The sequence below is a fragment of the Arvicola amphibius genome, chromosome 10 (assembly GCF_903992535.2).
Source record: "Arvicola amphibius chromosome 10, mArvAmp1.2, whole genome shotgun sequence".
Lineage (NCBI taxonomy): Eukaryota > Metazoa > Chordata > Mammalia > Rodentia > Cricetidae > Arvicola > Arvicola amphibius.
In genome coordinates, this window is record NC_052056.1 from 58,359,910 (window position 1) to 58,374,254 (window position 14,345).

Below are 14,345 nucleotides of genomic sequence, written 5' to 3' on the forward strand. Positions count from 1 at the left end.
CCTGCTGCACGAGCATACCCTGGGAGTGCTTCCCAAGTGGCCTTGGAAGGAACGAGGAGGCCTGCTGCAGGGCTCCAACCTACTTCACCGTCTTATCAGTCTCTTGGATCAACACACAGGAAGCAGTGCAAGCCAGGAGCAACAGCAGAGATACTGGATGCCAGAAACATGGCCTGCAAGATTCCAATCAGCTGGAGAGATAGATGGAACTCAACTAGAGAAAACGGTTTAGGGAAAAACTGCAAAGTCCCAACCAGGACACCAAAAAGCTACAGCACACTCACAGGGTGAATCGTATCCCCCACAAAATCACATATCAATATCTTAGTCCCCCGATATCTCAGAATAGAACTTTATTTGGAAATAGGGTTCTTGCTGATCGAATTAGATGGAGTCATTCAGGAGACGCATGAACCCCTCACCCAGTGTGAATGGTGTCCTTATGTAGAGGGGAATCTGGAAACAGATGCTACAAGTGGAGACGAAGGCAGAAATAGATTAAATCTGTAAGCGAAGAAACACTCAAGACTGCCAGTCAATACCAGCAGCACCAGTAAAATTCTCCATCACATCCCTCAGAGGGCACCAACCCCGTCTGTATTGGACTTCCAACTTCTCAGCCTATGAGACAGCACATACCTGCTGTGTGGTCCACCCTGCTGATAAAACTTTGTCATGGTAGGCATAGCAAGCTCCTGAAGCATCACAACAAAATCAGCAAGACGGAGCTGTAACAGCTTATGTTAAAGGGACCTGGACGTGTCTGAGGGCTGACTGTAAGGCCAATCAAAAAAAACAACAGTGTGGCTGCCCAAAACATCTGGTCAAAACATCTGGTCAAAACATCTGGTCAAAACATCTGGTCAAAACTGAAGTTACCCTAACAGAAGGTGTGGTACCTGGACTGGTCAGCCCCACCGCTACCCTGACCCTCAGAAATCTCATATCCCCCATCTTGTCTCAAAGCCTTGGGTGATGGGGGAATCTTAGAGTCCTGGCTCCAGATATAAAGAGTTGCATCAGAGGATTAAAGTTGTTTGGAAGAGGTGAGGAGACGAGAGGGTCTGAACTTGCTAGGAGCAAACCTGTGGAGACAGCATGCAGCTCATAGGGAGAGAAACAGACGGGAGCTTTCTACTAGGTATTATCACAAATAAACAAATACATAATAAATCAAATACCTTGTGCCTATTAGAAAAAAACAAGCTTTCTATTTCTGAAGGGCTCAAGATTCACACCTTTTAATAACTCCAAGAAGGGGGCCGTTCCCATTCCTGCCCGGCATGCCACCAATGTAGGCTTCTTACCTATTGAAGCTTAGAAACCTCCATGAGATAGATATTTTGCCCTCAAGGCTTTTCAAAATTGGCGTTAGCAGATTAAACTGTGGGCTAAGGGCAAGAGGTCAAGACTCAGATGAGATTTGGTGAGCTAGGAAGAGGAAGCTGCTGGTGCTCCCAGGAGCTCTCAGGGGGCACAAGGGATGAGAAGGAATGCAGCCCTGGCTCCCTCTATTCAGAGCTGGGAGTTGGTACCATAGAGTCAAGAGGATGCAGATAAAGTTTTGTGAGAGAACACTTTCTTGGTGTACACAAGGCCCCTCACCTCAAAGTAAAAAGAAGTTAATGAATCCAAGTTGAGGGAGCCCCACACTAGTGTGGGCTGGGAGGGGAGTAGGGGAGCCCATGCCCCAGGCTTCTCTTTGCAGGATTCCAGGATCATCTCATATGAACGGCGATTATGATGCCGATGGGGAGAAAACCTTCCAGCCCGATCTGATCCCAATGATGAGCATCCATGAGAGCCACAGATAGAGTTCGGATCTGCAATGTCCCCAAGAGGCCCATGAAGAGTCTTGTTCCCTGGCATGGCACTACTGACAAGTGACAGAGTCTTTATAGGATAGAGGTTAGGTCTTTGGGTCACTGGGGGTATGCCCATGAAAGGGACTGTGAAAACCTGGCCTCTTCCTTTTTCCTTTCTTATGTCCTGGCTGTAAGATAAATGGTTTGGTCATATACTGCTGCCAACATATATTGCCTTATTGTACGCTCAAAAGCAACGATCCAACCAGTCATGGGCTGAAACCTCAGAAACAATGAACCAAAACAGACCTTTGGTGTTTATGATTATCTCAGGCGTTAGAGTAGTGGGAAACTGACCGCATCCTGCCATCTTCTGTTAAATCCATCGTCCTGAATCATAAAGTGTGGGGTGGGAGGGGGCTAAGAATTTGTATAAAACCCACTGGCAAAGCATAGTCATGCTGCTTTTGAACCCGTCTGCCTCAACCCTTCAGGTCACACTCATTCCAAGGCTCTCCCCAGCTCCCCTAACAACCAGTTGCAGGAAAAGTTCCAAGTAAGTGTCACCAGCATCCAGGAACAGAAGGAGCAAGATCCAAAGTGGTGCCTCCAACCCCAGCAAGAAGTACAAGGTCCTGGAGGCTTAAAGAGCTAGGTGACAGAAACTGCTGGTTCAGAAGGTAGCAGAAGGGAACTGAGTGCTCCAGCCTGGGGCTGGGCCATCATCTGTCTCCAGGACAGGTGCTCCCCAGGCTGTAGACCTGAATTGTAGTAGGAAGAGAATTTGTTGGAGGAGGGGCCGCTTGTTTGTTCCTGGCCACTTAGCCCCAAAATAATTATACAGAAACTGTATTATTTAAATCACTTCTTGGCCCATTAGCTTTAGCTTCTTATTGGCTAACTCTTACATATTAATTTAACCCATTTCTATTAATCTGTGCGTTGTGGCTGACCGGCTAAAGTTCCGGTGTCCGTCTCTGGCTTCTCCTGTACTCAGCCTCTTTTCTCCCAGCATTCCGTTTTGTTTTCCCCGCCTAGCTCTGTTCCCCTATAGCTCTGCTATAGGCCTAAAGCAGTTCTTTTATTAGCCAATGATATTCACAGCATACAGAGGGAATACCACATCACTGAAGAGACAGTTACCTCACTGAAGCCGTCTGAATCCTTCTAGAAATCCTGAGTTCTGGGACTTCTCCATTCCACAGTCCTCTGCTTCCCCCAGGCTGAAGAGCTCTATATTCTCTCCTAGTGCACACCTGCTGCTTCCTTAGTCCGCCACCATGAGAGTGACCACAGGTATTTCCCCGTCTCTTTGCACACTCGCTGCTATTACCCATGCTTCCATGGCTGAGTGTTCCAACGCCCTCCTCATGCCAAGTGCTTTCCACTGACCACCCTTGACTTGGTTGAGGTCTCCTTGAGAATCCAAGTCCAGAAATGATCCCAGATGACCAGGGAGAACACGCCCCGGGTCTTGCCTCTCTCCTCTCTTTGTGACATTTAAGATGGTGCTGTTTTGAGTGATCTAATCACCTTGTGGGGTTCCTTTGAAGTCTGTGCAGCATCAAACCCCTCAGATCTGCTTCTCAGGCTCCCAGCCAAATCAGGTCTGCCCCCACTCCCAGCCCCCTCAAGAACTTCAGTAATTAATTTCTGTGATCTAAATGCGACTTTCCATCTGCCCCTGTTAAATTTCATTCTGTTAGTTTAAACCCAGCATTCCAGTCTGTTGAGATCATTTTTGAATCTTTATTCTGTCTTTTATAGAAGCTGCCCATTACGGCCTTGTCATCAACAGATTTGATAAGCTCAATTACTCCAGTCTTATCCAAATCCTGCCTAAAAATGGGAAGCTTCATTTTCTGGAAGCTCGCTTGCCACAAAGCAGGTTCCCTTTCGGAATCCCCAAATCAGAGTCCCTACAGCCCAAGAAAGGTCTCTTGACATGTCACTTCTTTCCGTGGACATTGTAACCATCAGTCGATATGCTCTCTTTCATCTGAGCTTTGTGTCAAGTTTCCACACGGTCCTTGGTCATAGCCAGGATGCAATCAGAATAGACAGTCGTGGTCACCCCTTTCCAGCCTTCTCAGCAGTGACATGTTACAGATGTAATAATACAAGAATATACCCAATCTTGTACTTGAAGCAATATTTGACTCCCAACAAAATGAGGCCTCCTCTCCTCCATAACACAAGAGCATACCTCCCTGGCAGCTCGATAACCCACCCGGAGAAAGTGGCAGCCCACTCCTCCCAACTTGGTGGAGAAGCTCTAACAGAGGTGTGTCATACCTGGACCTGCTCCGCTGCAAGGTATGCTGGGAGCTTGGCAGCGGTTGGTGAGGAGGTAAAGAGTGTCTCCTCTTGCAGACTCTTTGGGAAGAGGGAACAAGGACATAATCCAGGAAGTAAACAGGAAGGAAGTGGGGATGTACTCCTGCAATCCTAGCACTACAGAGGCATAAACAAGAGGGTCAGAAGTTCAAGGTCAGCCTGAGGTAAATAGTGAGACTGTCTCAAAAACACAAATGAATAAGGAAAGAATGTCTAACACACCTCCTCTTCTGCCATTCATATGTGAGCAGCTTCCCCTCTTCTGCTAGAGAAAGGCACAATATATACCCATAGGATGTTGGCGGAACATTTACTGTTGAGATCACAAGACAAAAGTTACTAAAAAGACTGAAGAAATGTATATGCAGTTATTAAGCATGAAGATTCTGGGTCTAAATCCCATCTTATTGACTGTGTAACCTTGGCCAAATTGTTTTATCTTCTGAAGTTTCCATTTCCTCATGTGGAAAGTGGAGATAAAAATAATATCTGTACACAGGGCACATGAGCGTGAAAGGAGACAATGCATTTAAAATGTTTAGCGCCCTGCCTGATACATAGGAACAGCTCAATAAATAATAGTGGCTATTACAGAATGAGTGCATCAGGGCTCTAAGTGCAGAGTTCAAGGGTTAGAGGTGGAAGAGCAAGGGCTGAGAAGGTGAAAGGTCAGATGTGGAAGACACTGAGTGTTCATCTAAAGGCAGTATTATATAAAATTGATCTGGAGGGTGAACCTAGAAGAATCTAGCGGTCAAGGGAGTTTGGTCCCATGTCAGGGAGGGCAAAGCAGTCATTCTGCAGCCCCAGAATTCACTGAAAAGCTTGGCTTTTTTAGCTCCGAATTCAAGAACTTATTACTGCTATAGGAAATCAGTCAGAAATGGTCTTATTGGACCATGTTAAAAAGAGCATAAATATTCCACTTCAGGAAATCTGTTCTGAGGAAATAATCATCAATAACCTGAAGATTTATGTCCAAGGATGTTCACTGCAGCATTATTTATAATGGTGAAAAAATGGCTTACAGTCTAAATGTCCAACCACAGGGCGTTTGCTAAATAAATTAAGGTGCATCTATATGATGGAATATAGGCAGCCATTAAGAAGTCCATTTTTTTAAAAAAACACACTTAAGATGTGGGAAAATTATCACAATATGTTGTTAAGTAAAAAGAGCTGGATGCAAAATATCCCAGACATATGACCACAGTTGAGTACATACCACTCTACAGAAAATATGTTAAAGTGTTGAATAGATGTGTTAATTTTATAAATGCTTTCCAAGAAAAATGGCCAAAAGTTATATTAGGAAGAGCTCCTATAATCAGTTTGTAATAAAAAGTCATTAAATTCAGAATACAGGAACATAAGCAGTGGCCGGGACCGAATGCCAGGAGCTGGTGCTGATGAAAAAGGAGTGGACCGTTCAGAAGAGCCAGGGCGAAGAAACGCTGCATGCCATTGGCGTGAGGCCAGCTGGAATCTAGGAAAGATTTAGGTCAGTGGCTCCCAACCAGGACTGCGTATGGGAGACACACACACACACACACACACACACACACACACACACATACACCGATGCCCAGGCTCTACTTAATTCTAACTTAATTGAGGTATAGACTAGAACAGTAATGTATAATTGTCATTTTCATATACATTGTCATATATATAATATATTACACACACACACACACACACACACACACACACATATATATATATATATATATATATTTCAGATTTTTGTTCTGTTTTGAGACAGGGTCTCACCATATAGCCTTGGCTGGTCTGTACTCTGATTCTCCTCTGTATGCTGTGAATGTGTTTTATTACCATTGGTTAATAAAGAAACAGCTTTGGACCTATGACAGCACAGAATAGGGCAAGGCAGGAATTCCAAACAGAGATAGAGAAAAAAAAAAAAGAAGTCAGAGTCAAAGAGACACCATATAGCTGTCGAAGGAGAAAGACACCTATTCGCAGGCCACAGCCTTGTGATGATATATAGATTAATAGAAATTGCTTAATTTAAGATGTAAGAGTTACTTACTTAATAAAGAGTCTAAACTATTGGCCAAACAGTGTTTTAATTAATACAGTTTTTGTGTGATTATTTCAGATCTGGGTGGCTGGAAAACAAACAACAGTCTTCGCCTACAGTAATCAGTTATGTAGACAGCAATAGGCTGCCCCTCGAACTCGGAGATTCACCTGCTTCTGCCTCCCTAGTGTTGGAATTAAAGGCATGTGCTAACATGCTCAGTTACACATTCTGCTTTACTGTGTGTGTATACATGAGTGTATGCAAGCACATGCTATAGTGTGTGTGTGTGTGTGTGTGTGTGTGTGTGTGTGTGTGTGTAGGTCAGAGAACAGCTGTCAGGAGCTGATTCTCAGTGTCCACCACTGCACAGCATACAGAAAGCCAGCTGGCCCATGAACTTCCAGGTGATTCTCCTGTCTGCAGCTCTCATCTTGCAGTAAGAATGCAGGGGTTAAGGTACACCTCACTGCCACTGGATTTTTATATGGATTCTGGGGATTGAACTCAGGTGGTCAGTCTTGTAAAACAAACATTCTTACCCACTGAACCATCTTCATACACCCTGTTATGTTTATATCCAAAGCTCCCCAGGTGGCTCTTATAGGAACCAGCAAGTTCAGCACTAGCCTGGACCAGGCCAGTGCTCCCAGGAGGCAGTGGACCAAGTCTGTGCTCCCAGGAGGCAGTGGTATACAGCCTTCTCTTCCCTGGACCTAGCACACCAAGCCTCTCGAGAGCTACAACCTAAAGCACCTGCCTTATGCAAGAAAATTACCTTCCGTCTTGGGGACATCAGCAGAGGCACTCATCAGGCCTTGCCCTGTTTGGAGGCTTTTGCTCAAGGACACTGCAGTGTGCTTACAGATCCCAATGAAACCCAGTGTACCAACTACAAGCTTAACAAAATCCCGCAGGATGAGAAAATGCCAGGATTCTGGGGTATCTACCAGAGCATGGTCCCAGTGGTATTTTCCTCTTCTGCCCTGCCTTTGGACAGAAACATACGCTGCCAGTCAGCAGAGCAAATTTGTGGCCCCTGAAAGCAGTCTGCTTTAGGCAGATGAGGCCTCTTGGAGGCTCCTTGTCTCCTCCAGGTGCCTTGGAGAAAGAGAAGAAGGGACAGGACACTGGAAACAAAGGTTGGCACTAACTGATAAGATCTCCCAGCTTCTCACTCCAGATATAGAATTACTGAAGACACCCCAAGAAGAGGAAGAGGCCTCTGGTTGCTGCGCTTTGAGCACAGGATCCATCCATTCCTGAATAATCGAGAACCAACTGCAGCTCTTTTGTTCTCCCTGCAGCTGGTATCTAGTAGGGGCCTTAGGAAAGTCACCACAACAGTAAGGGGGGCGGGGTCTGGCTCAGGTAGACCAGTTGGGCTGGAAAGGGGATACGGGCCTTTGGGCCTTCGTTGCCATTCCACAAGCAGTTTCTTTGAAGCTGTCCCTTTGGCGGCCGCGTGTCAGCTCTAGGGAAGGAAGAAGCCACAAAAACTAAATCTACAAAACAATAAATCTAGCGGTCAAAACTTAGTGCGTAGCCATGCAATGTACTGCACATGTGTTCATCACACACACACACACACACACACACACACACACACACACACCCCATACCTCAACAGCACACTCAGTTCCTTGGGACTTTCAGCTTAGGCTGAGGTTAAAAGGAGAGTGGTTGCATTCTGCAAAGTCAGACTGGCTGTCAGGTGAGTTACCAACTGGGGGGGGGGGGAGGGCTTAGAAACTGGCCTAAAGAAAACATCCCCCACAAAGAATCCACAAGAGCCAAGGCAGGACCCCCGGGAGGTCAAGAAGCAACAGCAGTCTCTGTTCAAAACTGGTGACTGAATGCCAGAGATGGCCTTTTCCTAGATGCGGAATCTGATAGTTTTGCAGACAACTCGGAGAGTGCCCCCAATGCTAACCCAACCTCCTCACTATTTGAAACCTATCTCTTCTCATTTGATCCTCCGCGGATGGGTGGAACAGATGGTTACTAGCTGTCCTCCAAGAACCAACCTTTCCCATCACAAAAGACTCTAGTCAGCCAGAGAAGTGCTGGTTCAGATGCAAAGATATTCCGATGCTATCGACAAGGCTTCAAATTCAAGCGAGTTCTATGTGCGAGTCTGATTAAGTCATCCTTATTAAAGCCAGATCAATGAGGCAGCTCATGGCGGGACTCAGCGTATGCAGCATTGAAACCTTCCGTCCGTGCACTCTTGGAAGGCCAGGTAGAATCCTCAATTCCCCAGTTTCAATCCAGACAGTGGAGAACGAGACATGGACCAACTGTGAGTTCTCAACTCAAGATCAAATACTGCTGTCCCTGGCCCTGGATTCCCTCCTCCTTTCTCTAGGACACCCCAGTAGCAAAGAGGATAGAAAATTACCATCTCCCCCTACCCTTTCAAGTCATCAACTATAATAATTTCTTGTCAGTAAGTTCCCTGCTCCTGTCAAGATTAAAGTGTGTGCTCTTCAAGGTCTGGCTTACATTTCTCAGCTCAGAAAGGCAAAGACACCAAAGCAGAAGGGAAAAGAAGGGGCAGAGGCACGGAGCACACAGCTTCCTTCTCTCCCATTCCTTCCAGAACTCTGCTTCCAGTTGGAACTTCTCGGGCTGCCACTTTCTAGCAAACAAGCTGGTTGAAGGAAGGTTTCCTCAGAAGAGCCCTCGAAGGAAATCTGTCAGATGTGGAAAATGACACATACGAAGATTCTCAGCTGAGCAGATGTCATCAAACCCCAGCTACAGAAAGCGAGGTTCGGAAAGAGTAGCCTTATGCCTCTAAAAAAGGTGCTGCCCTACAAGCTACAAAAAAGAGAGCTCTGCTCTGCCAATTCAATCAATCCACGTTAGCTAAGACACACACTTTGGGATCTTGTCATACGTTGAAAACCAAGTGAGTTAAGCACTGTCAGAAATGCAAGACTGTCCTAAGTGATGATTGAACTCAAATGGAAAACAGCAAATTCAGAGAAAACTCCCTCTATAGAGGTAACCCATGCACACATCCATCCCACAAGTCATAAGAAATGGAAGCACTGATCGGATGGCTGGATAAGACAGAGATGTTGCCAGGACCAGGGACAGTCAAACCCTGAAGTATACATTACCAACCAATATCCCCCTCTAACAGTTGTCATTGCCAGAGGCCTGGCTTTGCCTTTGTCCATACCCCGGGTAGAAGGGAGATGCCCAGCCACACGACAAAGTAAGAAAAAGTCTGAAGTCACTGGAAGGGATTGTAGTATCAGCAGAGAAAGTGGAATCCTAGCCTTCTATTTGAAACACTGGGCTCCCAAATCCCTCAGACAAGTTGACTTTAGATGTCAGGTCACCTAGACAAATGTACAGGGAGGAAGCACAGACACAGTAAATCCTAGCACCGACATCGAGGCAATGTCGGTAACGGCGTTCTCCTGGGGATGCCGATTCACACCCACAAGGGCGACCAAAGACAAGACTTGCTCACTAATTGTATCTACAGCTCCCAGCACAGTGCCTGGCACAGAGTAGGTGGCTGGTAATTAGGGAAGAGGAGTGTATTGCCTCTGTTTCTTTTCTTCTGTTGCCCTGTACCCAGACAATGAAGTCAACATTTGAGGATCATGAGACACATCTGGCTACTGAGGCAGGCATGAGTGGTAGATTTTAGACTTTAGCCCTGGGTCCTTGGAGGAAGTATATATAGAAGGTGGCTTCTGGTCACAAACTTTGATCTCTCATCTTCTGTGTCAATTCTCTCACCTCAGACCTCAGTGAAAGCAATGAATTGGTTGACTGTATTATCTAATTGAGCCCCTATGGGATAGAAGGAGAAGTGACCCAGGGTAGGAGTGTTACGGTCAAAGTACCAAAGAACTAAACCAATACCATCTTCTTTCCAAATTCACACACTCCACACAGCAACTTCCTTCAGCATTGTTAAGGTGAGTTTCTACAAAGTCACTTCTTCTAGGGACTCCCTCCCCTCTTTGAGAACCATACTCAGGGCTCAAGGTTTTCTGGATATCCATTTGGAGTCCTGAAGAATTAATGTGAATTTCCAGCATTCCAGCTTTCCCTCTTTATACTTCTAAAGGTTTTTCTATATTAGAAGGTGGGGGAAAGCCATGTTTTTTTTCCCCTTAAAGAATACAATTAGTTTACATCTTCTAGATTACAGTGGGAAGGTTGACAGGAGCTTGAGTCCAAGTCTCAGCTCCATATCTGGAACCTTGACAATGGGTGCACAGTGCTCAGAGTCCCTGACCTAGGAATATCATATCTCAGAAGATTGGTTATAGGCCTTGAAAGCGAGAGGAAGCTGGGATCCAAGTTAGAGCAGGCTAAGAAATAGGCCAGTGGACCCCCAAGGCACAGAGAAACATAACAGCATGCCCTTCCAGAGCAGATACTCTCATGTCTTGGAATCTTAATTTTTTTTCATTTGGTTTTTTGAGACAGGGTTTCATTGTAGCTTTGGAGCATGTCCTGGAAGTAGCTTTTGTAGACCAGGCTGGCCTCGAACTCACAGAAATCCGCCTGCCTCTGCCTCCCAAGTGTTGCAATTATAGGCATGCACCTCCACTGCTTGGCAAATTTTTCTGATCTCCCCAACACCAATCTCTGAACTTTCTCCCATCTTTGAACCTTGGTAAGAAGTGAGTGATAAAGCCAGTCATGGTGACTCATATCTATAATTGCAACAATCAGGAGACCGAGGCAGGAGGAGTACGAGAGTTTGAGGTCAGCCGAGTTTACTAAGATCTTGTCTCAAAGAGTCTGGGAGGGGTGCTGGAGAAATGGCTCAGGGGTTAAGGGCACTTGTTGTTCCTGCAGATAACCTGGATTCAATTACCAGCATCCTCAACCATTCATAATCTTAGTTCCAGGGCACCCGACAGGCACACACATGGTACACATACATGCATGAAGGTAAAACACTCATACAAATAAAGTAAAATAAATCTAAAAGAAAATTTAAGACTAACCAAATTTTTTTAAAAATGAAGAATGAAGAAGAGGAAAAGGAAGAGGAGAAGGAGGAGAGGAGAAGGAGGATTAGAAGGAGAAGGAGGAGGAGGAGAAGGAGGAGGAGGAGGAGGAGATAGATAAGGCGGAGAGCGGGCTCGGAGAGAGGAGGTCTGTCTCCGCCGCACGACCCTAAGATCAGCCCTCACGCCGACCAAGAAGACCGCAACTCACGCGAAGAGAGAAGAAAATCGCTGGAAGGACCTTTCAAGTCCGTATTCTTCTCATCCCATGTGCCGAAAATCAGATGGCCTTTCAGTTTCTCTGCCTTTTAGTCTGGCTCTTGAAATAAAGGAACTCCTCCCATCAGGCCCTTACCCACAGGATCCTCCTTGCATACAGACCGCTGTGAGGATGGACCCCAATCCTGTCCCCAGGAGTCGTCTTCTCCTAGGAGAACCTACGTCTATTCCTGGGCACCAACTCTCACTGGGCAGAAATTCTGCCCTGTGCATGCTCATGGCTTGTTGGTTTGTTTTAACCAGCATCTAGTACTGAGGGCTGCACACCATAGGTGCTTTAGAAATGCTTGAGGCTTGCATTGAAGGAGACATAGGGATGAAAGATCTGCCATTCCTTCAGGAACTGGTGGTGGTAGCTGGTGAGGTGATAAACAGAAGGGACACACCACACACACACACACACACACACACACACACACACACACACACCTTGAGTTACAGTACAGGTGTTCTTTCCACCTATAAAGCCTAGAAGGTCAGAAGGTTCTCGCTGCTCAGACACGACCCCCGCCCCCAATTTACTCTCATTTTATCCTTGGTCACCCTGCACTTGGTAGAAGCTCGATTTGAGTCAAGGTGTTTTTTTTCCCCCCAAGTCTCTTATTTTGCTTCCCTCGCCGCCCCCCACCCCCGTACTAACTAGATCCCATTCTAAAGTCGAGTTCTCCTCTGCCCCTTCCTCAAGGTCGTGGGCTCCGGAAGAAGAGAAGACACTTATAAATGCCAAGAAAAAGGCCAGAAGGATTAAGAAGATTGGAAAGGGTGAGCTAAAAGACAGGGGGAGGTGAGGATGGGGAAGATGGAAGTTGGTACACGGAGGGGGCGGGCAATGGGAGAAGAGAGAAGGGCGGAGAAAACAGAACGGAGTTGGGGCCAGAAAAGGTGGGATCTTGTAGATTCTAGACACAGATAAACTTCAAACAACCTAGTCCTATTTGGTTCATCAAGAACACGGGGCCCACGAAGGTGGGCTGCCCAGATGAGCTCTGCGGGTTCTCTTCCTCTCCCACCGAAAACCTGGAGAGGACCACAGGCCTGGGGGCAAGATCCCGCGGCCACCGCTTTGGATCCAAACACAAGGCCCACTCTTGTCTCGCGCAAGCAGGGCGAGACGACTTAGAACCAGGCTTGGGAAAGGGGACCAGGAGGGGTGAGACTGGCGCTTCAGGTGGTCGTCTGCTTCTTTAAAGTTTGAGGCAGGCAACGGAAACCCAAAGCGTCTGGCCGATCCTCTTCAGTCTCGCTTTCTTTCTCTGCAGATCCTCCTGGTACTTCTACCTCCGCTCCCGCCTGACTCGGGTCCCCGTATCCCCTTTCCAGTCCGCATCCCTCACTGTGCCCAAGCGCCCCCTGCTCCCTCCCTCCGCGCTGGATCTCCCGCACGACGTGAGCGGAAAGTGAATGGCCAGTCCCAATCACAAAGACAAATTACCATGAGAAAAATAAATCAAGAAATCGCTCCTCTAGTCCCGGGTTCCCGCCGCCGCACCCACTTCACTGGACAAGGCGGGAGCGAGGGTCCCCGGGATTCTCCATCCAGGGCCTTGGGCAATGTAGGACCCAGTCAAGGCTGGAGTATCCTATGGTGGTGGGGAGAATCCGGTGAGGGCCGAGTTAGTGGCGGTAGCGCAGGGACGTCCCTGCGCGGGAGATTTCACACTCTGAGCCGGCCACGCGTTCCCACGCGCCTCGCCTCCCTCACTCTCCCTTTGCCAGGTTTACCCGCCCGCCCTCTGCTGAGCCTCCACCGCGGCCCAGTCTCCGCGCCCCCGTCCCAGCCATTCCGTTGTCGGTCCCTTCATCACCCCACAACAGGCCGAGGCTCTGGGTCTCCGCCGCTGTTGCAGCCCAGCAGAGCGAGAACCCGGAGCAGGCGGGGTGGCAGGAGCGCAGCAGCACCAAAGGCGCCCCAGCTGAGGTGGCTCTGGACAGCGTTGAAGCCCAGGAACCCGCTCTCCTGCCCCCTGCAGCCTTTCCAACCTGCCTCTAACTTACCAGCGGCCCCGGACTCCCACCCCTCTACCCACCCTAGTTGCTGAAGTTTGCAACTTGCAGCCCCAGACAGCGAGGGAAAAGCGCCGGGAGGTCCCGGACTCACCTCCCCGCAGGACGCGCAGGTGCCGGGTTCCCCGCGGCCCTGGGCTCCGGGCGGTGCAGACCACGGTGACGAACCCGAGAGCTGGCGGCCCGTCTGGGAATGGGGCGGCCGAACAGGAAGGATCCCGGCTAAGGGCTCAGCGATCCGTTGCAGTCCCCGACTCCGGTTGGGCCCGCTGCACTCCGGCTGCTCCAACAGCCGCTGGATGCGCCGCCGACCCTCCGGGCTCGGCGGAGCTGGGCTCCAGCACCAACCCCCGCGCTCCAACTAGCTCCAGACCCCGCGCGCCAGAGAGAGCCGGGAGGAGGAGAGCGAGGGAGCAGAGGAGGGGGGGGGGGAAGCGGTGGGGGAGGAGTTGGGAGCCAGAGGAGAGAAGGAGGGGAGCGGGAGAGAAAAGGAGGAAGGGGATGGAGAGGACCTGCCACTGCTAGCGCTTCACCCGCCAGCCCCGAGGAACTCGGGAGAGCGCGAGGGGGCGCCCTGCACCCCCATTTCCCCCTAGCCGGGCTTGGGTCCCAGATCTCCGTGGTACCAGGAACCGTGGACAGAAGCTGCCTCTGTCCTAGGTCTCTGAGCCCTTGCCATCTTTTGTCTACCTTTACCGTGCTCTGCCACCCCATCTCAAACCAACAACAACTTGGAGCCTGAGAAACACTCCCCCAACACACACACACACACACACACACACACACACACACACACACACACACAGGGCTCCTCAATTTTCCAGCCCTTTTAGCTAGGGAAAAACATTTTCCTGCCTGTGAATTTGAAATTTGAATGAGAAAAGG

The 14,345-nt window shown here is 48.4% G+C and overlaps 1 protein-coding gene across 1 annotated transcript in view; it reads right to left on the minus strand.

Annotated features, from left to right (window-relative positions):
* The window catches only part of Sema5b (semaphorin 5B), a 119,052-nt gene extending 105,170 nt beyond the window's left edge, over nt 1–13,882 (minus strand). The window contains exon 1 of the mRNA XM_038345271.1: nt 13,555–13,882. The gene's annotated coding sequence lies outside the window, so the exon portion shown is untranslated. The remainder of the gene's footprint in view (nt 1–13,554) is intronic.
* Nucleotides 13,883–14,345: the final 463 nt, after the last annotated feature.